Source organism: Haliotis cracherodii, unplaced genomic scaffold (assembly GCF_022045235.1).
Source record: "Haliotis cracherodii isolate W230 unplaced genomic scaffold, xgHalCrac1.p SCAF_8, whole genome shotgun sequence".
Classification (NCBI taxonomy): domain Eukaryota; kingdom Metazoa; phylum Mollusca; class Gastropoda; order Lepetellida; family Haliotidae; genus Haliotis; species Haliotis cracherodii.
In genome coordinates, this window is record NW_027266341.1 from 30678309 (window position 1) to 30702945 (window position 24637).

Below are 24637 nucleotides of genomic sequence, written 5' to 3' on the forward strand. Positions count from 1 at the left end.
TCCAATAGAAGGCGACGAGTCAATATGGTTCACGTTACATGCTTCTAAGGACCTTGACGAGAGGGATCAATTCAAATTCACTAAAAAAATTATTGGTAACTGTGGAGAGCAGAGATATTCTGCCCAGTCAAAAAATTTATCAAATGTACTTTTTTTCTGGGTTTTTATCTAACAGGGGAGGTAAGGTAGGCTAGTAGTTAAAGGGTTCGCTCATCACGCCGATGACCCGGGTTCGAATCCCTGTATGGTTATGATATGTGAAACCCATTTCTGGTGTCCCCCGCCGTGATATTGCTGAAACATTGATAAAAGCCGCGTAAAACAATACTCACTAACTATTTTTGTAAATTGTCATCCCCACGAGGGTCACGGTCAAAACAGAAATGACGTACGATAGGGCAAGGTAGTGGTAGTTTAGCATATTCGTGGATAAAAAGAAATTTACCCAAAATTACCCATCGTCATCCACTACAATCGAGAACACCTGGTTTCATCAGTGATGCATAAACACATGCTTGTATACGATAAATGAGCCGGGTGTAAACAGTTAAGGCACAATACGTTATTTTACTGTATATAATTTGTTTTAATAATGATACAAATGCTACGTTATATAAATATATACCTTAATAAAACCTTGGTATGACCTACACAGAAAGGATACCATTTCTCATTTCTCATGTACTGAACTAATTTACAGACACTTTACAGTTAAAGGGAGACAACTAGTGAAAACATTAGGCATCTAAAGCGTACGGAAAATCATAAACACAGTAAGTTGAGGTGAGATAAAAATGGGGTTTCACGTCGCGTTCAAGATTATTGCATTTATATAGCGGCGTGCATGCATGCACGTGTGTGTTTGGCTACTTGTACTTGTCCGGACTCATGTCGATTTATGATGCTAGCCCACTGAGATACCATGCCGCAGTTTAACATGAATACCCCACTCAGACACAGAATACAGACTCCGAGCAGACCAGTCCTTGTTTTTGACACTTAATGCCGAGCCCCAGACAGGGTAACAACAAGAACCACCGTTTAACGTCTTTTCGTATGCCGCGGCCTGGGATCAAACCCCGGACCTTCCGCTCTCCGGGCGGACGCTCTACTCCTGGACCACGGAGGCGGTCTAAACATAGTATGACGTAACAACATGTATGTGCTACAAGATACTACAACGTAATTATAAATATTATGATGAGTCCCAGTATCTGCTATACTTTTATTTGCTATTTCTGTAGATTATATGATAAGAACAAATAAAGATATAAATAATATAATATAAACATATATATAAACATGTTGCTGCTGATTAGGTCAGTAGAGCCAAAAACAAAAGAAACAATTTTAAAAAAAGACATTAAAAACATGGCGACTGGTTTCGAACCACAAAAAAGCGGACATGTGTTCTTGTTGATGCTTATCACTCAGTGCGCTTTATGACAGACGGAGTTGCTTCCCCTGTTACTAATGGCAAGCCACAAGAAATGCACGCGGAAGCGAAGGGAAAATGGATTGTTATAAGAATGTCTCACTCAATACGATGGAAGATTTTGATAAGCTAACCAGTCTCATCTGTGATGAAGACGCTACCTTTGATATGGTTGTGTCGTACGTGGAAACACGGAAATTTTCTCACAAACGTTACATAGATAAAGACATATATGATCTTCACCCATGTGTGTATCCGGTTATCAGCGCCGCAGAAAAAGGTCATGTGACTATTTTGGACTTTTTGATCAACTCTGGATTCGATCCAAACTATCGGAGAAATGAAAGGTTCTTTAAGCGCATGCCTATTCACTGCGCATGTCGAAACGGACATCTCGACGTCGTAAAATCGCTGGTCGACAACCATGGAGTTGATGTCGACTCAAATGACGCTGAATCAGAGACGCCTTTGTCGATGGCGATTTACAACGGTAGTCTTGACATTGTCCGGTTTCTTGTCGAATCCCGAGCAAATGTATCCGGGGCAATGCATTTCGAACGGACATCACCCTTGCATGTGGCGGCCAAAGAAAACCAACCAGAGATAGTGAAATATCTCATTTCAAAAGGTGCCATGGTAAACGAGGTCAACAGTTACGGATGCCCTCCCCTTCATTACGCAACGTTGCATGCAGATATATGCGTTGTTAGGATTTTGTTAGAGGCGGGAGCGAAAACTGAATACCTCGGTGGTAACACGGCGTTCTCGACAGCAACACATCGCGAGAACTTGGACATGATGAAATTGTTGTCTTCATTCGGAGCAGACCCGGAGGAGGAGGACTGCAACGGATACACTCCTCTGGAGCTAGCGATTATATATGAACGCTATGATATAATTCGGTATTTGGTCGTGGATTTGAATGTCCGTACACACAGAAGACGTTGTGGATATTCGCCATTGCACATCGCCGTCGAGGTGGGAAATGATTCTGCGGCCAAGCTTCTGTTAAAGTCGGGATGTCCAGCAAAGTTAGACTACTCTGGGTTCAACGAGGGACTACCAGTTACTAAACAGATTGTGTCGCATGTGAGACGAGTCGCTAGAATTCCAAATACACTAATGAGACTCAGCTGTTGGAAGATCAGGGATCAACTTGGTCGGAGGATTGCAGAGGTGGATTGTCTCCCTTTGCCACGTCTATTGATTAACTATGTTAAGCTTTCTGATATTCCTTAAGAGCTGCAATTCAATCGATAGAAGGAATGTCTCATGTCACAAGAATCGTTGTTTGCTAGTATATTGGCTATTAATGCTGTAGCCACTTGTCAAATTTATTCACACAAGCACAAGGGGGCACGGGTGGCCCAGTCGTCAATAGCGCCGCGATTCACTGTGCAGAGTTGCGTCCCCTGGACACGCCAGAAACCTATGATTGTGGGTTCGAATCCCGGTTCGCCCCGATTATGTTTCTAGGTTTGTCAGCACCATACCCGTGCTCGTGGGTTTCACCGAAGGGGTAAACGACCGAGACCTGCATCACTTCGGGATTTCCTCCCACATTAAGCTGACACGCCGCGATATAACTGGAATACTGTTAAAAGCGGCGTTAAACCCAACTCACTCACTCACTATTCACGCAAGGTCGACATACGCTTGTGTGTGTAATGTAGGGAGCATTTAAATCTGTGCAAGAACATCCACGTTTACTCTCTGTATACCGGGTTCTTATTATGTTTGTATATGAGCCTAATACGCAACCACATTCTTTTCTTTAATATACTAAAGCCGTACAGTGTTCGAGTAACATACAGCTTAATATATTTCAAAGATAATATATACAAATGATGATTTGCAGTTTTCTACCATTTTTTGTCAATGCTGTCAATCAATCTCGTTACTTTCAGTTCTCAAGGCGAAGTCTGTTTGTTTAACGCGGCACCCAGCAATAGTCCTGCTTGTAAATAATCGAGTCCGGTGCAGACAAACCAGTATTTGATATTTGGTACGCGGTCGAGCTGCTGTCTTTTCCTGCACATCGGTGAGGTGAGGTGAAATGGGCTTTCACGACGCTTCCATGATCATTGCACTTATATAACGACGTGTTTGTCTGCACGTACTTGTCCGGACTTATGCCGATTTTATTGTGCTTGCCCATTTGAGATACCATGCCGCAGTTTAACATTCCCCACTCAGACACAGCATACTGACTCCGAGCCGACCAGTCCTTGCTTTTGCCTCTTAATGGCGAGCGCCAGGCAGTGTAACAACAAGTACCCCCCTTTAACGTCTTTTGGTAAAACGCTGCCGGGGATCGAACCCCGGACCTTCCGCTCTCCGGATGGACGCTTTTCCACTAGACCACGGAGGCGGTCTCTTCATACGGAACCGGGACTCTATTAACTAAATAAATGAGTATATAAAGTTGATTATTATATCATACTAACAAGAAATGGGATGGTGAATTGTGGCCAAGCGGTTAAGCGATTATTCACAACGCTGGTTTCCCCACGTTGGGGACGTGTGAGGCAACCCTGTGTATTGCCGTAGCATCAACACCACTATGACTCAACCACTTGAAGTGCTTGTTATAGACATGTAACATTCTATTATACCCATGTAACCCCGTGAAGACACGGGTTAGAGTTGGTCTTCAGCAACCCATGCTTGTCATAAGAGGGGATCGGGTGGTCAGACTCTCCAACTTGTTTCATGCATGTCATCGTATCCCATTTGCGTAGATCGATGTCAATCACTGGATTGTCTGTACCAGACTCGATTATCTGCAGACTGCCATCATGTAGCTGTAATATTGCCGAGTGCGGAGTTAAACAAACAAGTAAATATACCAACGTTTCTTGCTGCTGCTGCTGCTGCTGAACACCTTAAGATGGGGATTGTAACCCATTGTTCTTGCGAGAAGATCACGTCGATGAACTACAACGGACACTTGTTTATCGCTTGTATAAGGTCACGGATTGATCTTTCATAAATATCTTGATGCCATCTTTGGAATGTGTTTTTGAATCAACTTCCGAGTACAGGAACCTAAATAGACCAACCACAGTTCTGTACCAAATGAGACATGTTCTAAAATCTATTTAGACACATTCAGCAGAAGTAATGGTGTCAAAAACCACAAAATAAATAGGAAAAACACGGTCATTTTAATAGCAGGGTGAATGTAGATTTTAACACATCAACTTCTTAAGTAATATCACCCAATCATAGCTGCTACCTTCTTCAATGCACGCTCTACCGCACAGCTAATTCCGATTCACAGAGTGGAACTCTGTCCAAATGCTCACCCTGCTTTTTCTAAAGTTTGTTCAGCAGCAAAATAATGCGTCAATAAAATATCCCGCACCAGCATATCGGCATGTTTGTGATTGCACTCTTTCATTGCAAGTGTTTTATGACATCACTGGGCCAGTAGGAGACATTTTTTAAGCGCGCTGTATTGCCCCATATTCGACGCAGATGGTATGCTTGTCATGTCTTCATGGTGGTATGTTTTGCGCTGTGAGTGAGTTTGTCTTGACGCCGCTTTGAACAATATTTCAGCTCTGGTACTTCGCGTCAGCCTGAGGTGAGGTGAGGTTAAATGGGGATTAACGTCGCGTCCAAGATTATTGCACTTATATAGCGACGTGCATGCACATTGTGTGTGTGTGTGTGTGTGTGTGGCTGCTTGTACTAGTCCGGACTGATGCCGATTTATAGTGCTGAGATACCACTGAGATAACTCACTGAGATACCATGGCGCAGTTTAACATGAATACCCCACTCAGACACAGTATACTGACTCGGAGCCGACCAGTCCTTGTGTCAGCCCCTTAATGCCGAGCGCCAGACAGGGTAACAACAAGTACCATCATTTAACGCCTTTTAGGTTGACGCGGGCGGGGATCGAACCCCGGACCTTCCGGGAACGATTACGGTCTGCCTCACTTTCCTCCCATATCAAGCCCAAACTCCCTCTCGGCAAGTTAATTCCTACAATGGCCACTGTATGCTGAAACCGTGCATATGTTCCGCAACTTATCGTTTTCTTCTGACTGTTTGGCCGCCGCGTGATTGGTCATACAGTGTCACCACACAGTCGGATTATGAAAGTTAATGTATGGGTGTTTCTAAGTCACAGTGGACCGCCTCCGTGGTCTAGTGGTAGAGCGTCCGCCCGAAGAGAGGAAGGTCCGTGGTTCGATCCCCGGCCGCGTCATACCAAAAGACGTTAAAGGATGATACTTGTTGTTACCCTGTCTGGCACTCGGCATTAAGGGGCTAAAACAAGGGTTGGTCTGCTCGGAGTCAGTATCTGTGTCTGAGTGGGGTATTCATGTTAAAACTGCGGCATGGTATCTCAGTGAGCTAGCTCTATAAATCGACATCAGTCCGGACTAGTTCAAGCAGCCACACACACACACACACACACACACGTGCATGCACGTCGCTATATAAGTGCAATAATCTTGGACGCGACGTGAAACCCAATTTCACCTCACCTCACCTAAGTCACAGTAAATCGAGCGTCAGTGATAGCTTCAACATAGCCTTCGGTCGTATCACGTAACGTTAATATCCATCATGTTTAGTTAACTGAAATAGAGCATTGAAGAGCTTCAGTTTGCATTGTGTCATGGAAATGTCCAATGCTACGGTGGCAACGAGATTGCACGGGTGTGTTCGATCACCAAGTATTAAGTCCATGTTCGAGGATACACCGGAAATACCCCAGGGTAGTGTTTCAACATGGCCATGACCCCGGGGTAAACATTTACTTGCTGACGTTCACCATTGCTGCCCAAGATTACTGATTAGTTCATCTTGCAAGTTCAAATTGATATTGACATATTGACGCTCATCTCGGGACTACGGCTTAATAAATACATCCATTCTAGGGGACTTATTAACAGCCCCTGGCGCTCAAACCAAGGACAACTCTTCATTGACTACTACAAGACAAAGCCTTTCTCCTTATGTAAGTCGGTAATGATCTTGGTCGTATATTGTAAGTATTCATGGTATGTTGGGTTATTTCGGGTGAAAGGAAAATATTGCTTTTCTGACATTTATCGAGTTCTGTTTTCATTCCAAGCCTGTCTATAGCTGTTGCTGTTGGCTGACGTCACAATGAAGATGTAGGGGATATATTACGGGGTTACGGATGAATTCTACCTCAAGGAATACCTGCATTAAGTACTACATGTATAATGCTGTTTTGGACTTCCTTGACTTCAGTACATCTCGGGTGGTCCAGTCGCACAAGTCGCCGCAATTCGCTTTGCAGATTGAGGCCTGTGATCGTGGGTTCGAATCCCGGTTCACCCCGATTATGTTTCATGGTTTGTCAGCACCATACCCGTGCTCGTGGGTTTCACCGAAGTGGTAAACGTGTGAGACCTGCATGATTTCGGGCTTTAAGCGGACACTCAGTGATATACTGGATTAGAGGCGTTAAACCAAACACACTCACTCACGCACTCACTCACTCACTCACTCACTCACTCACTCACTCACTACGCCCCGGTCTAGAGAGTCTGCCCGGAGAGCGGAAGGTCGGTGGTACATACCAAAAGACGTTAAAAGATGGTACTTGTTGTTCCTCTGCCTGGTGCTCGGCATTAAGGGGCTTATACAAGGACTGGTCTGCTCAGAGTCAGTATGATGTGTTAAAGTCGGGTATTCGTGTAAAACTGCGGTATGGTATCTTATGAAACTGATATGCCGTGATATAACTGGAATACTGTTCAAAGCGGCGTTAATCCCAACTCACTCATTTTAATGCTTCTACTTTGTTTCTCAGCAGTATCTGTTCAGAATGACTTGCATTTAGCACGTAATATACGGAAAATTCTCAAATTATTTCCTGAACTATCATTCCTGAAGCCATTCAAGGCTGTATAATAGTCGGTCTTGAATGCTTCACATTCGCGGTCCCATCACGGCGGCTGGTGGCAACACTCCTGGCATGTCACCCGTGTCGTCTGCTCATGTCATCCGTGTCGTCTGCTCATGTCATCCGTGTCGTCTGCTCATGTCACCCGTGTCGTCTACTCAGCTTCCTCGCCGCATGATTGTTGTTTGTTGTCAGGGTTGACTTCTGTATCGACGTCATCATATATGCGAGTCATTATTCTTTCTTATAGCTGTTTCGACTGGTCATCACACATTGATTCAGAGAAAGGGTCTCAATGGGCTTCATTCCAAATGTACTTGGTATTTCACACTTCTGGCGTAGTCGAATGATACGGCACATTTATCTCACACACAAGTCGGAAATGATCGCATTCGTCAATATCTGATACTCCAGAATGTGTATTTTCCCCATCAATTTTATGGCTGACAATGGTATTGTCAACAGTACTGCTTCCACCTTTGGCTGTACATTGGTAAACACATGCTCTTGATATATTTGGAATGGTACAATCGACTCTGCTTTTGGCAGCGATTTCTGATGAATATGGAAAGGGTTTTGTAGCTTTTGTTTTTAGACGAACAACTTTTCATGTTTTGCCGGACAGTCAGTTGCCAGACTGAAACTGTGAATCAATTGTCCATCAATAAGCTACCTGCTGGTCACGTGCACTGCGACAGAGGTTACAGATACAAAGTGAACAAGACGGGACCCAAAATGGAGCCTTGAGGAACACCACACTCTGGAACAGAGTTGTCAGATAATGCATTGTCAAACTGGACAAACTGACTTCTATCCGTCTGGTATTAAATACACCATTTCAGGACAGAGCCACTGAGTCCGTATTCATGTTGCAAAAGTTCTTTCAGCTTCTGTTGGTGGAGCGTATCGAACGACGCCGATACGTCCAATAGCATCAGCATTGAAACATTGTCAGTCCACCGATTCCTTAGGTTATTGAGTACAGAGTTTAAACCAGTTTCAATGCTATTGCAGGGCCTGTCGACAGACTGATATTTTAACCATGAGATCTTTTTTCTGAAGATGTAGAAAAAAAACGAAATTTTTCTTGTACGTTTGAATGAAGTGTTAATTTGAAACAGGACTGTAATGATTTAAAGCCTGAATTTCCAGTGAAGGCTTCTCACAAAGAGGTCTGACTTTAGCCTTTATGAAATTGTATGAAACGGTTCCCGAGAGAGTCTTAAGTTGACAAATCTTGTTAGGAAGGAGAGGATAGTATCGAGGATCGACAGGAGAACGTTTGTTGAAACAGGATCCAGACCACAGGATGTTAGCTAGCCTCAAGGGTACTTTTCTTGACATTGCACTCCGTACTCTCGTGAAAGCAGCAGTGCCAGTAAAATCCGTTTACTGGGTAAATGTCCTTCTGTCATACAACATGGGAATACAATTGTACCTTTTGTTATCCTTGTTGTCCCAATGTTGTTGGCAGTCCTCCCAATCATACCACTGCTAGTGCTATCTTCAGAAACTTCACCCAGACCTGTCCTGCTGTTAAAATCTCCAGCTTTGAATATTTCAGATTCATACCTGCAGTTGATCTATTGAGTTGAATATCGGGGTGAAATCTAAACAAATGGTGTTTCTTCGAGTTGATCTATTGAGTTGAATATCGAGGTGAAATCTAAACAAATGGTGTTTCTTCGAGTTGATCTGTTGAGTTGAATATCGAGATGAAATCTAAACAAATGGTGTTTCTTCGAGTTGAATATCGAGGTGAAATCTAAACAAATGGTGTTTCTTCGAGTTGATCTATTGAGTTAAATATCGAGGTGAAATCTAAACAAATGTACGTAATTTTATTACGAGTTTATACAATAACGACTGGCTCGTATAGGCTTTCTCCGTTCTTAACATTCATAACTCTTCAATCCACAACTACTTCCGTGAACCATGCTGGTTTTCTACTTAGCGTTTACACAGGTCTCCACTGTGTATATTTTCATTACCAAGCTCTCTGAGGCTACCTTACCCCAGTCCACAGGTACGGCGTAACTACACGTGTCCAGCACGACAGTTAATAAGGCCCATTCTATATATATTGTGCATCTGCGTAACAGTAGCATATACTATATATATATATATATATATATATATATATATATATATATATATATATATATATATATATATATATATATATATATATATATATGTGTGTCGTAGGAAATAATTAACATTATGCTTTATCAACTAACAATTAATCTATCAAACATAATACCCACAGTGCCTCGGGTAATTGATCCACAATGCTTTCGGGTAGCACGTCTTTTATTCGCCATATTGAAAGTTCCCGCACATGAATTATTTGTATACCTACCCACCTCGCTTTGAACAATCATCTGCATGTTATATTTTATTACTTTCTCACCATAGTTTGCCTACATACTTGCCTCCCATCCCTACCTTTGGGGACTGATTGCTGATTTGGGCCTCAAAACATTCTCCCACAGGAGAAACTGTTTTGGCCCCCTAAACAATTCCTTAAGTACCCGGCGTGCTAAGGGTAACCCTAGCAAACATCCGGCCTGTTACTACTTAGCTCCAGGGTCAGCGACAATCAGTCCTCCTAATTACCCAATCCTGTATTTACGTTCACAAAAACACATATTTTTCACATATTCTTTTTCTATGTCATTGGTTGAATAAATGGTGTTTCTTCGAGTTGATCTATTGAGTTGAATATCGAGGTGAAATCTAAACAAATGGTGTTTCTTCGAGTTGAATATCGAGGTGAAATCTAAACAAATGATGTTTTTCGAGTTGATCTATTGAGTTGAATATCGAGGTGAAATCTAAACAAATGGTGTTCCTTCGAGTTTATCTATTGAGTTGAATATTGAGGTAGCATTTAAACAAATGGTGTTTCTGCGAGTTGACTATTGAGGTGAAATATTAACAAATGGTGTTTCTTCGAGTTGAATATTGAGTTGAATGTCGAAGTGAAATTTGTACAAATACAAACTCAATATCTGTATCAAAACTACTTTGCCTCATAACACTACATGTAATAACATCAATCAAATGTGGGATAATTCTACCACACCAACTATGTAGTACACAAGTACAGCTTCACCACCATATTTACCAGGAGAATATAACCATGTTGCAAACCGAACAACAAGCATCTGATGTTTCAGTATTCCCTACACTGATATGTGGGTAAAATGTCTCTTTAGTTACACGACAACTATGCCTATTTATTTGCAGCAACGTCAAAACGTCATTCCGGTGTCACAGCTAATCACACCCAATTGCTTTGATATCCGGTGGACAGTGGGTTCTATCCATCAATGACAAAAAAAACAATGTCCAATGTTGATAGTATCCACGTTGTCATTAGCGTTCTTTTTATCCACTGAGAACTAATTTCTGGTACGGTATCACTTCATAGGAATCGATAACAAAGTTCGTCACGCTGTACCCGCGTCTCATCACGGAAAGCCTGTCTCATCATCTCCATCATTTTACTTTGCCAATTTCCTCACTAGGTTCGAATATCAGGATAACACAATGAACATGAATACATATTTCGGATTGCATAGGACGACACAATACACTCTTTAAAAAATTGTAGGGTTGGAAACAAACACTGTCCTATTTCAAACCAAAACGGTTGCAATACAAAATCAGACTCAAACATAGCATACGAGTATCAAGAGAGAGCTAAGAATCAAATGATGAGAGGTGACCACTTTTTGTTAAAGATATTTTTGTCATCCTATAGCAATAAATTTCTCGATTCAATATATGTTTTTAAGTAGTTTTAAAAGAATATCTATATCTTTGTTCCTTTGAATCCACTTACATGAATATGCCTTTTTCCCAATAAAAGTATATGATTGATTAAAGTATTAGTTTAGTTAGAACCAAACCAAATAAGATATTTTATCAATTTCTTTTTTTGTGAAAGATAATTGTTAAGCCAATGTTCAAGATCATTTCCGAAATTGTTTAGTTTCATTACATCCCAAAAGACATTGCTACAGCTTTAGTAATTTAACTCGGTGCATACACCCGGGGTAGAATAGGTCCTCAGCAGCCTATGCTTGCCGTAAAAGGCAACTATGTCGTTAGAGGCTACTGACGGGATCGGGTGGTCAGACTTGGTTGATGCATGACATCTTATCCCAATTGCGTGGATCGATGCCCATGATGTCAATCACTGGATTGTCTTGTCCAGACTCAATTATGTTTAACGCCGCATTCAGTAATATTCTACATATTTCACGCAAATGGGATACGATGACATGCATCAACCAAGCCAGCGAACCTGACCACCCGATCCCAATTGTCGCCTTTTATGGCAAGAATGGGTTGCTGAAGACCTATCCCACCCCGGATCGTCACGGGTCTATCGGTGGAAACTTAAAGTGATGCAGGTGTTTCCGTCTTTGTGAAACCCAGGAGCACTGATATGATGCTGGCCACGGTTCAAAGTCTTTATTTATCAGTATGAGATTTCGTCGGACGATGTGTCAATATATTGAACAAATGATGCACGCTGCACCTGCTCTCAGTAACGGAGAGTCCAGAGGTTAAGTCATTGGTTGATGTCGAAGTCCTGGTTTTAATCCCCACTTGGGGATCATCCCCGCCGTGATATACCTGATATATTTAAAAAAATGGCGTACACCACTCACACACTTACTCACTCAGCCACTCACACACTCACTCACTCACCCATCCACTCACTCACTCAGCCGCTCACTCAGCCACTCACATACTCACTCACTCACCCACTCACTTACTCACTCAGCCACTCACTCGACCACTCACTCAACCTAGCTGTCAAATACGAGTGTTGATATATAAGTTCTAAGCCTAAAAAAGGAATAAAGGACGTGATAGATAAATCTTTTATTGTGGGCTTGATCACTACACATTCCTCATGTGTGTCCATTTTCCGAGGGTCACAGACCACAAGCTGGAAGGTGTGACCAACGTCAACATATACACAAAGTCGTGTCAATAGACATACACTCTCTATCTTCTAACAATCAGTGTTTCCATGGCTGTGCCTAAGTGGTTTCAATAATACATCTGTGAATGATGCCTTCAGCGATGCGGATACTGACGCACAACGTACATTGTTATTTTCTGTATATACTTTTGCCGATGTAACGTCCTGTCAGTAAATCGTTAAAACACAATCAGTACAACATAACAATACGAATGGATGTTATGTCAATATGTCTCCTTTCAAAGACAGTCGATTGTCTCATTTCATGTTGGAATCGAGAGATCCATCTGCAGTACCCAACGGGTTAGATTGAAATTATGAAAACTGTAAGTAAAGATAATCAGGTTTGCTAAGCTGTATGTTCTCCGGTGTTAAGCGCCATTGGTTGCGGAGAGTAGTTGGATGGTTGAGCGAGTTTCTAGAGCACTAAATCACACGTAGCACACGTGATGTCTCCTTGTACAATTGACTGTTCGAAATGTGTCTTTGATCACCCAGCAGTGTGAATGGGTGCACGGTAGTATTGGGTGGTTATGTGACTGTTAGCCTTCTGGCGCCGAACAGGCAGCATGGGATATTATTATCATTATGTACAGATTAAAATAAAAATTGCAGCAAAGATGGTTTGGGCGATCCTTGCACAGTCAGGCTGGTTAGGCTCATCGTCAGGTTCCTTTGCCCCCTCTATACGCAGCCCAGAAAGCGAATGGGACTTCTCCCAGGAACCGCTGCCAAATCGAACCCACCCTTTGCGGAGAATGTGAAGACTCCCTAACACTGCAGCCTTGTGCATTACCCAGATTGTCAGGAGTGTATTCCTGTAGCAAACCCGGGTACTCTCCAAATGTCGGTCAACAGATTGGGAGGTATCAAATCTAAGGCACCGATAGGGAGTCGGAGAACTTGGTACCTGGGATGCAGGCGAGGCGAGGTCCGCATATTTGCCAAGTTTTTCCAGAATCTTGTCAATCACATTAGTGTCAAAGGGACAGAAAATTCAATAATATAAATGATTTCATTGGACAAGATCAGGTTTGCTGGCCTGGATACGTCTGAGGCTATATACGGGCTTATTCCAAGGAATTTTGTATTAATCATTTTCCATGACGCCCTATACATATATTGGGTCGTACCATGGATGGACCTCTGTGTCAAAACCACAAGCATGTCGAAGACGGTAATAAAATGATCGAGCCAGTCCAACATGTCGTTTAAGATACTGTGTTTGTGCCAAAGCTGGGCATCCACTGACAATGTGTTGGACAGTCTGATTAAATTCATTACATAATCTACAGATCATATTCACATTTTGATGCAAAATCACACATTGACGGTTTCGAGTTGGAAGTGACTGGTCATGATCCTCAAACAGAAAGCCTTCTGTTTCACTTTTCAGGCCAGTCGACGTCATCCACGCGAAGGACTCTGCAGGGTTGCTCTCAACACACTGCACATAAACTTGATGCAGTGCTCGTTCATATAGCCCCTCCTTGAAAACCTGTGTTTGGGCCGATTTGATATGTTACTTCGCTTGGCTGGCAGACATTTCTGAACCATCTAGCACTATGAATCCATCAACAAAATCAACATTGACATTGAGATTATGCCCCACACAATTTGCTCGTTTAAAAGAAACTGTGGAATGCCTTGTTTTCATCATGAGTCTTGACATGCTTCACAATAACATCATCAGACAAATAAATGTGTGCAAACGTGAACAACACACTTCTATCATGAAGAGCCTTTACGGTCAGGTTAAACCACGCTCTCCCATTATAACTGGTAAATATAAGCGACTGAGGGGAGAGCGAGGGTTGTGGGATCTTTCGTCTGAATTGTTGTTTCGTCAAATCAATACCATCAAAAGAATACGAAAGGGTTTGTGGCTTTGACATTATTGCTAGGGGCTAGGGTTGAGCTCTGAACTCCAGACGTATCTGTGATGTGCGACTTTGGGCATTCTAGAGTTTGTCTATGAACTGCATCCATAAGTACGTATAGTCCTGACCTTCCAGAAGAAGATCAAAAACTCTCAAAAACTACCAGGTCACAATTCCGATTACGAATATTGCATTTGTCGGACATGCCAATAAGCACCAGAAACGGTCTCGACAAGCAACAAGGAGAATCTGTTTAGGGCAAACCTTTTAGGTTTAATTGACAAACAGAAAAGCAAGCTACCAAAGGAATCTCCCTGAAATATTCCTCTTCTAATAGTGTTATTATACAAATTAGCAGGTTTTGCAACTTGGGACTGTACTGTTTTGTACTTTTTTGATGACCATGGAGATTGATTGTGCAAACTTGATCAATATACATGTAAGAAGAAATTTCAATTTTGTTGTATTATATTGGCGACTGCAAGGCTTGATCTCTGACAGACACTTAGTCTATATGTAACTGTGTATTGATTTGTTGATTCCAATAAAGCGTTAACGATGGGAAATGCACTTATTGGGTTTGGGTATCGATCGGGGTGATGTCAGTTATATAATTGTAACCAGTAATAGCGACGATTAGTTAGAACTACAGTACGAACAGAGAATATCAACATATCGATATTTCTTAACAGATAATATTTGCATTTATTCGTTTGTGTTGAGGCGTAAGGACGCCTCCGTGTTTGCTAACTAAATCCCATGTTAGGAAGAGAATTTTTGGATTTCAACTTCTTTATTATGAGGAACACAACGTTTCGGAGTAAATGTTTACCCCTTCATCAGGTGAATGAATGCCGTATGTGTATCACATCTGAATGCCTTTCAAAGACTTCAATCCCATGTACATTAGGAAGAGTTTTTATTAAAATATTTCGTGCTAATGAGAGTCCATTGATTGACTATATACATATGAAGATGTGTTAAGCAGTTTGCATTTTCAATATCAATTACGAAACATGTGTGTGGGATGTTTGATTGACGAACAATGTATATTCTGTTTTGGAGAGCAAGTTATGTTTCGAAAATTCAGTTCAGGTTTGACGTCAAAGTAAATCTGCATTGAATATGAGTTACAATTGAATTATATTCTCCTACCAAAAATTATACGGAAACCACTACGGAGAAGTTTTCACCTCTTTCTTTGTAACATTGTAAAGTATTGTTTTGGCATAACACAGCATATACACGTTACAAAAAAAGACTTCGTTCTCTGGTTATGATCACACATAACCAAATGTTTTCATATAGACTGTAATAATAATGTTATTTGGTTTTGAATAACAAGGCATTCCACAGCTACATGTACATGTTGACAGTGGCTAGCTTAGCCAGTTCCTTTTCAAAGTACAGAATGCTAAACACACTACCCACGTTCCGCATCAAATGTCACCTGCTTGAAAATACCTGTGGTCACATTCAGCCTACGTCATCATGTTAAAAACGACTGCAGTTAATATTGAAAAACATGGTCAGTGATGTACATTTAAAAAACATGAGCGTCTTACACAAATCCGAACACAGCTGTCTCTACGAAAGCTGCTGGTCGAGCGACTGATTCTGATTTGGCGTAGTTGACCTTGAGGAAGCCAATAAGCTATGGGTACTTCTGCTACGGCACAAAACGTAACCTGGTAACCTGGTAACCTGATTCGTATTTGATGATTGTTTCATTTACCGCTTATACAACATGGACACAATGAAGCCACAAAGAACCAAACCACAATCACATCATTTTGATATATAAGCCATTTAACATTTTTCAATTTGAACAAGAAAAAGCAACGTTTTATAGTCTGAAAGACCCATGGCCTCTGGACTTACAATGCTAAGAGCTCTCATTTAGTAATTACTTCAATGTAGACTGCCCTGAGTTGCGATGAGTTTCCTAGATAAATAAAAGCGTCAAAACCTATTTCAAAGCGCATCTTTGCTAAAAGTAGAGTCCATTGTATTATTTGGACAATATTATGTGTTTATGAATCACTGTGAAATAGTGATGATGCCAGGTATTTGCAAAAAAGTGAGAGTATCCTGCCCCACTGGTGGCACCTTCACAAACACATGCAAAGGCAAGTCAATTGTTCACCTGATAAATTACGGAAACATATGGTACACGTCAAAATTGCAGGGAATTGCATCGGACGTAATTTTGTGTCACAAGATGCTTCAAATTTGGAAATGTCCCACACATAAAACGTTTCAAGATGCTGAGTCGTATGCCGCTCTTTGAAGCACGTGTTTTGTGTTGGAATATTGTTCTATCGCTGTCACTGACAACATTATTAATAATGCAAAGGGTTATCCTTAATCGTATTTCTATCATAACAGAAAACGATAAAATGGGACTCACCATATATGTTACACGTGAAGATCCGGGTTAGGATGGATCCACAGCAACCCACGTTTGCCGTAAAAGGTGATAATGCTTGTCGCAAGAGGCGACTAACAGGATCGGGTGATCAGGCTCGCTGATTTGGTTGATGAATGTCACCGTATCCCAATTGCGTGGATCGATCCTCATAATGTCAATCACTGGATTGTCTGGTCCAAACTCGATTATTTTCAGACCGCCGTCATATAGCTGGAATAGTGTTGAGTGCGGTGTTAAACAAACAAACTTATATATGTTGATTAGCAGCTGATGTCATGATCGTGTTTACAATACAATTAATAATGGAGTTTCGTTTGAAGAGGCTGCGGTACACCTGCGTGACAATCGAGATGCAGGGTTTTTAGGGAAACGTGTTCAAGTCAGGATTAGTACGTTATGCAGTAGGAGCCATTGAGGCGGAACTCATTGTCATTGAGGGGGGCACGGGTGGCCCAGTCGTCTAAGGCGCCGCGATTCGCTGTGCAGAGTTGCGTCCCTTGGGCACGCCAGAAACCTATGATTGTGGGTTCGAATCCCGGTTCGCCCCAATTATGTTTCTAGGTTTGTCAGCACCATACCCGTGCTCGTGGGTTTCACCGAAGTGGTAAACGTCTGAGACCTGCAACACTTCGGGCTTTCCTCCCACATTAAGCTGACACGCCGCGATATAACTGGAATAGTGTTAAAAGCGGCGTTTAACCCAACTCACTCACTCACTCATTGTCATTGAAGAACTATCTATTGATAGTGTGTGCAACGAATGACAAATAACTGGCTATCAACTGTAATTTCCTTCATGAAACAGGTATATTTTATTCATTTTATGTTGGCAACATCATTTATACAAGTTCTCTATGTAAGTATTTCAATGACGACGAAAATACAAAATTTACTGTGTGACTTTGAGCGTGACCTTTGGAATCCGATTTATGGATTTATTTGGTTCAAATATTGATTGGCCGCTTTGTTCTTATAACCGCTTTATCAATCTATTTTTCAGACATGCCTTGCACATGTAACATAACATGATAACATTTTTCTGTTATGTTAAAATAAGTAACGATCACATCCCCGCATTTATACATTAATACAAAAAAATATTCAGTTTGGGATTCGATTATATTTACCGAATAAATCAATATTGTAAGGATCTTTACAAAGAGCATACATCGATAGTGTGTACATGCAAGAAGTAATCTTTTTGAATTGTAGCGGACCATTGGTGTTTCAATCATGCCTTGCTCTGTTTTCCTACGGTTCGGCGTTCTCTGCGCATTCGTCTCCTTGTGGCATAAAATCATGTCGTACATAGTCGACTGCATGAATCGATTCTGTGTTCATTGTGAAAATGGTACTGAAACGTATTCAGTACAATATTCGTGTGACACTACGACTTGGTTCTACCATCGATTTCAACCACAGAATTGTTCGATGACGCATGACTCTTCTCCCGTGCTGTTACCAATTAGAAATAAAATATGTGATTCCGTGTACCAATAAGCAGGTCCATTGTGTGGTTGTACCGAACTAATTCAACCTAAAGCATGCCGTGCATTCTGTTACTGGTGAGATTGTTTGCTACAATGTCCCGCCAGTTAGTATCCTGTTTCTATTACGGAACCGAGATGACCGCCTCCGTGGTCTAGTGATAGAGCGTCCGCCAGGCGAGCGGACGCTCGGGGATTCGATCCCCGGCTGCGTCATAACATAGATGATGATATTTGTTGTTACCCGTCCTGGCGGGTCTAAAAACAAGGACTGGTCGGCTCGGAGTCAGGTTACTGTGTCTGAGTGGGGTATTCATGTTAAAGAGTGGCGTGGTATCTCAGTGGGCTAGCATTACAGAATCGGAATTAGTCTGGACTAGTTTAAGCAGGCACACACACACACACACACACACACGCGCGCGCGCACACACGCACACACGCATGCACACACATATGGACGTCGCTAAGTGCAATAATCTTGGACGCGACGTTAACCCCATTTTACTTCCCCTCACCAGACCTTAGAACCCAGCCACTGTCTGGGCGAACCAGGGTTCGAACCTATGAATAGGCCACTCATGCCCCATGGTATAAAACATTACTGCAGCATACCGCCATCGTTTGTATGATATGTACGGGGTGTCATAGAAACATACATATCATAGTGCCGAACATAGACAGTATGTACAATACTTTCGCATACTTCAAATAGGTTTATTAGGAGGATGCATATACAAGTAGTAGAGTATTGAGCGGTGGAGGTCCACATTGGAGCGTATACATATTTTGAGCCTTCCGTATCTTCCTACTGTGCTGAGTGAGTGAGTGAGTATGGTTTTACGCCGCTTTTAGCAATATTCCAGCAATATCACGGCGGGGGACACCACAAATGGGCTTCACACATTGTACCCATGTCGGGAATCGAACCCAGGTCTTCGGCGTGACGAGCGAACGCTTTAGCCACTAGGCTACCCGAACGCCCCCTACTGTGCTGAATAGGTTACACATTTTAATGTATACTTGTAATAGCAGAGTGAGAGTCTCATCAAGACTCATCTCCAATGCCGTTCGGTTTGAGTGAGTGAGTATGGTTTTACGCCGCTTTTAGCAATATTCCAGCAATATCACGGCGGGGGACACCAGAAATGGGTTTCACACATTGTACCCATGTCGGAAATTGAACCCGGGTCTTCGGCGTGACGAGCGAACGCTTTATCCACTGGGCTACCCGATCGCCCCTCCGTTCGGTTTGACGCATTAGTGATAAATATGATGTCCAATGCATGTCCCTATTTTGACTTGTACCAATTTTCTCCGTGCCACAGGTTGGGCAGGATACGCTGACCTTTTCGTGAACACCCGGTATCATCACCATTAGGTAGGGATTCATAAACACATGCCCATCACATAGTAAATTTCAATAAAGTACGCCATTGACAAAAGATAAGGTTCTAAAGATAAACTGTTTTTTAATAAATTTATATGTGACTCTTTTGGATGATTTGTTTGTACCAGTACCGTTTCGGTTTCATTAAGGAAGAGAAAGATGGAGACAGAAGCTCGACTGTTTTTATAATAAGGCGAGTAGAATGACAAAATCGAAACAACCAGTCATTACCGCTGATGTTACATGATTGCTTGTGACAAACGTACGACTTTTTTCTGGCCATGGAGTATGAAGATCATACATTAACATATCTTAGTTACATGGAAGCAAGGCATATTATGTACAACTGCATGTATTATTTATGATTGAACAAAACATAGATAATTTGTTTAACACACTTATTTGTGTAATATTTGTGAGTGAGTATGGTTTTTAGCCGCTTTTAGCAACATTCCAGCAATATAACGGCGGGGGACACCAGAAAGGGGCTTCACACATTGTACCCATGGCGGGAATCGAACCCGGGTCTTCGGCGTGACGAGCGAACGCTTCAACCACTAGGCTACCCGACCGCTCCTTTGTATACTATTAACAACCTGTGGAATTTTAACACATTTCGGTTATTTTGACAACATCTAGCTAACAAATCGGTTCCTTCGATTTTTAACATGATGATAATGCACAAATGCATGAAATTCATTACCATCATCGCTACTATCACATAAACTACTTTTCCTGTCAATCAAGGTACTTGGCTCCAAAACCCACTTCAACTGGTAGCCTATGACATGAGATTCTTAATTGAATTAGTGAGAGCTATTAGGTTTTACATAATTTATTAAAATATTGTTCAAACTACAAATTCGGATTTTAATTTTCCATATGTGACAGTTTTGGATGATTCAAACGTTTCAGATGACCATATTTGTAAGTACTGATCGTGTAATTTATTTGACAGATTATATTTAAGTGAATGGACGGAGTTCAAACAATGCTAATGGCTTAATGCCATATTTACTACGTGGCGAGATATCTCGAAGAATTCATTAAATGTTACTACAGGGTTGGAAGTAGAGGATATGTCAAGGCAATTATGAATATAAATGTAATATCACATATGAACGGATTTCTGTCCAGTGAAAGCTGTTGTAAGATTATTTACAATAAATAATATATTTGAAAACAATTAGTATCACTGGGACATTTCTCACTGCTGAATACTACTCAAAAGAAATTTAAGATTATTATAATGTGAGTATGTTAATCTGTCATGACAGCTTCCTGGGAATTACTTCAGAGGACTTGCATTTCTTCCAGTCTTATGTCTTTACGGCGTCCAGTAACGTCAAATCGTAAACACGTTTCCTGATTTAAAAGCCCAAGTCGTAAGAAGAAATAATTTCCGTGTACAATTATCTGTTAACATGATTATTCAAGAAGTCAAAATGTTCCAGAGTAGTTCAAGTGATACGAGTGAATGCGTCTAGTACCCCAGGTGCATCTTTTATTCCGCATGACCTTTGCCGCCAGTCCATCCAAGAGCCATTGTGTACCTAACGAAGCCAAAGAAAACACTTGAAGAGTTACCATCACTTCCTTTTGTCGCCCGCTTCCTTCCAGCCAATCAAATTTAACACGGTGGCATCTTGTCGAAGATCGATGGCCTAGTCTTTCCAGACACGAAGGGTAGGTTCACCAAAACTGTGAATTCCTTGCGTAAACCAAGCTACTGGAGATGCAACCAACATATTAAACTACAAACCATTCTTGCGCATGTTTATGAGAATCCAGAAGAATATATAACATGTGGTTTTGAAAGGTCCCGTATTGTTTGTGTCGATATTAAGTACCCGATTCTATTGTAATGCTGTGGATATGATAAATTCATGAGAAGCTTTACATCCAGATCGATCTCAAAATCATTGTGTTTCCGTATCCATGTATATAGTCTAGCGGGTAGAAAATCGATTTCAGGACAAACACGGTGACAGAGACGGCAGGCACTGCTGGGCCGTGTGTTCAGAACCACGTTTGCTTTTTACTGTCCCATAAACAGTGGATTTGAAGATCAGTGGAGACTATTAAGGTAAAGTTTGAAATTTATGTTGATTATTGTGTTCATGTCGATATTGTGGGTCGGTCAGCTACACGCGTGAGTGTATATAGAAAACGGTTTGACATTGGAAGCTATGTCACCGCAAGTGGATACCCGCAGTAAGTTATCCTTGTTTCTTCCACTGTGTTATGTAGCACCGTTTTCACGTCGTGAGCGTACATCTGTTTTCTTCATCACAAACGTTGCTTTTCCTGTTGTTGTGGACACCTTCTGAAGTCTGGGTTTTGGGCAGGTTTTATATACATCTTTCAAAAATACGAATAATGACGCCATCTATCACTTCGACACGAGGAACGGTGTGGTATTTCAGTGGATAAAGCTTTCGCTTGTCGCGCCAAAGTCTCTGGTTCCACTTCAGACATATGAAGCCAGTCTTGGTGTTGACCGCCGTGTTGTCACCAATGACATTTTGAAATCTCATGGACCGCCTCCGTGGTCTTGTGGTAGAGCGTCCGCCCGGAGAACGGAAGGTCCGGGGTTCGATCCCCGTCCGCGTCATACCAAAAGACGTTAAAAGATGGTACTTGTTGTTACCCTGTCTGGCGCTCGGCATTTAAGGGCTAAAACAAGGACTGGTCAGCTCGGAGTCAGTATACTGTGTCTGAGTGGGGTATTCATGTTAAACTGCGACATGGTATCTCGGTGGGCTAGCTCTATAAATCGGCATCAGTCCGGACTAGTACAAGCAGCCACACAAACACACACACGTACATGCACGTCGCGATATAAGTGCAATAATCTTGGACGCGTCGTTAAACCCCATTTCACCTCACCACACCTTGAAATGTCAAGCAGTACAGTGTAGATGTCATTATGCACTTGTTTTGTTGCAGAGTATCTGAAGCTATGTTGACATATGATGCAATTTGAAAGATAAAAGTCCTTGAATATAATTTTACAGTGGAATCAAAGATTCCAGAAACACGTTGCTCTTACATGTAATCACGCGTGGGAGAATTTGGTTAAACACGCTTTGCATTTCTTCAGGTTATGTGTGAGCAAGCTGCGACAGGTCACGCAGGTCCGGAACGTTATCTCACTGTTGTGAAAGCAACAGATATGAGATCTACGGTCGACAACACTCTGCATTGCGAAATGCTGTTCACTTGAACACTTCTTTGGCCAGAGTATTATATCTCCATTATATTACTATAGGACCAATTTGCAACTATACTTTCATTCGTAACTGTCGTCAAGGAGTGGTTGGATAACCTCGTGGTTAAAGCGTTGGCTCGTTACGCCTAAGACCCCGGTTCGATTCCTCACATGGGTACAATGTGTGAGACCCTTTTTCCGTTATCCTCCGCCGTGATATTGCTGGAATATTGCTAAAACGGCGTAAAACGACAACACTCACTCACTCATTAACGTAACTGTCGTCACTAATTCCACCTTGCCTATAATTGTAATAAATTTGGACATGATTTCTCCCGCTCCTCAGAGCTATCTGACAGGATAGCTAAGTTTAGCCTAGTGCCATCCGAATTCGGCTAAAATACGAACTGTGGCAACGAATGAGTAAAAGGCACTGATCGTAACAGAGTGGAGATGCAATGGTGCATTGAAAATCGAGAATAGGACCCATAATTATCTAAACTGGAGCATCGGTGGTTTCTAAGGCGCCGTAATTCGCTTTGCAGAGTTGCGTCCCTTAGACGTGTCAGGATCGTATAATCGCGGGTTCGAATAACCGATTTGCCCTGATGATGTTTCCACGTTGTTCGGGAGATCATTTTTGTCATGTAAGTGACTCAAATACTTATTGTGATATTGTTCACAGGGACACAGATTACATCGTATGCTCATAGACATGAATGAAAGCCAGATTTAATACCCACGTATGTGTTATGTTACTTTTTGTCAACCTGAACGTTTTCTCATAGGCTGCGATCCGACGACAGTACACATATTGATCATGTATTCATTGGCCCTCGGTATCGAACGAAATGAAACAAATACTACGTGAAGTTTGTTTGTAAATTTCACTTCTCCATGCATATTGTCATTCGCCGCCTGTTGGGGAACCACCTTGTCCCTACTGCGTTAACTGTGTCGAGGGTTTACCGCGTGGCATGCCTCCTGTCTTGAAATTAATTGTCAACAAGAATTAGTTTAATTCATGCTTTTAAGATTTGAAGGACAATCCGGAAATGTTTCTTTTCACGTTGAGGCTATTCAGAATAATTATAACATTCATAATTACCTTTATGAGTTTATAACATGCATCGACTGAACTCCGAATGTAAGACATATTAAAGAGTGATTTATTCCAAAATCTAAATACAAAGGTCAACTCCTATTTCATTATCGATTTAGTATATATTGATATTTCGCATTAAAATAGGTTTCGTTATTAAGTAAAAACTATATTTAAAAGTTTAGACGAATTTAAGACTCAGTTATGTAGAGGTGTCGCCGAGTCCGCACAAAATGAATGTACTGGATTCACTGGAACCCGTCATCATTTCCAAAATAATTATTTTTTCGTTTGCTGAGTTTTTAAATTTAAGCTGGGCTGGTCGCATTAATTTCATAATGTTGAAAAGCGTATCAGTTTTGTGACGCATGAACTTTGTGAAATGCTGTCCATGCATGTATTAATGCTCAGGTTAGTTGAACATAAAAGAAATGGTTGAGGAACTTGAACTTCTTGTTAATGAAGTACCTATGCCTGGTCGATGGCCACATACATGCCTTAAGTTTATCGTTTAGATTTGTAACGTGTGATACCACCATAATAGCAGTTCGTTTTCTACAAATATTGAAGCATGACTTTCCGTCCAACTTTCTTCAAGGTTGAGTCTTGATGTTAGTTTAGACTCGCCCCTCCTCTTAAAACAAACATTAACAAGATCAGGTCAATGAAAAGATCAATCCACGCCACTTTTATGTTCCTCGTTAACTTGTAAAGTGAAGTAGTGTTTGAGTCACCAATCAATGGTCTGTAGTCTGTATTCCTGGAAGTGCCGTTCAACCAACAAGTCTTTACAATAAATG

At 41.5% G+C, this 24637-nt stretch overlaps 1 protein-coding gene across 2 annotated transcripts in view; it reads left to right on the forward strand.

Annotated features, from left to right (window-relative positions):
- Positions 1-21520: 21520 nt before the first annotated feature.
- LOC139449687 (uncharacterized) overlaps positions 21521-24637 on the forward strand; it is a 56523-nt gene continuing 53406 nt past the window's right edge. For both annotated transcript variants that reach the window (XM_071231187.1, XM_071231188.1), the window contains exon 1: positions 21521-21610. The gene's annotated coding sequence lies outside the window, so the exon portion shown is untranslated. The remainder of the gene's footprint in view (positions 21611-24637) is intronic.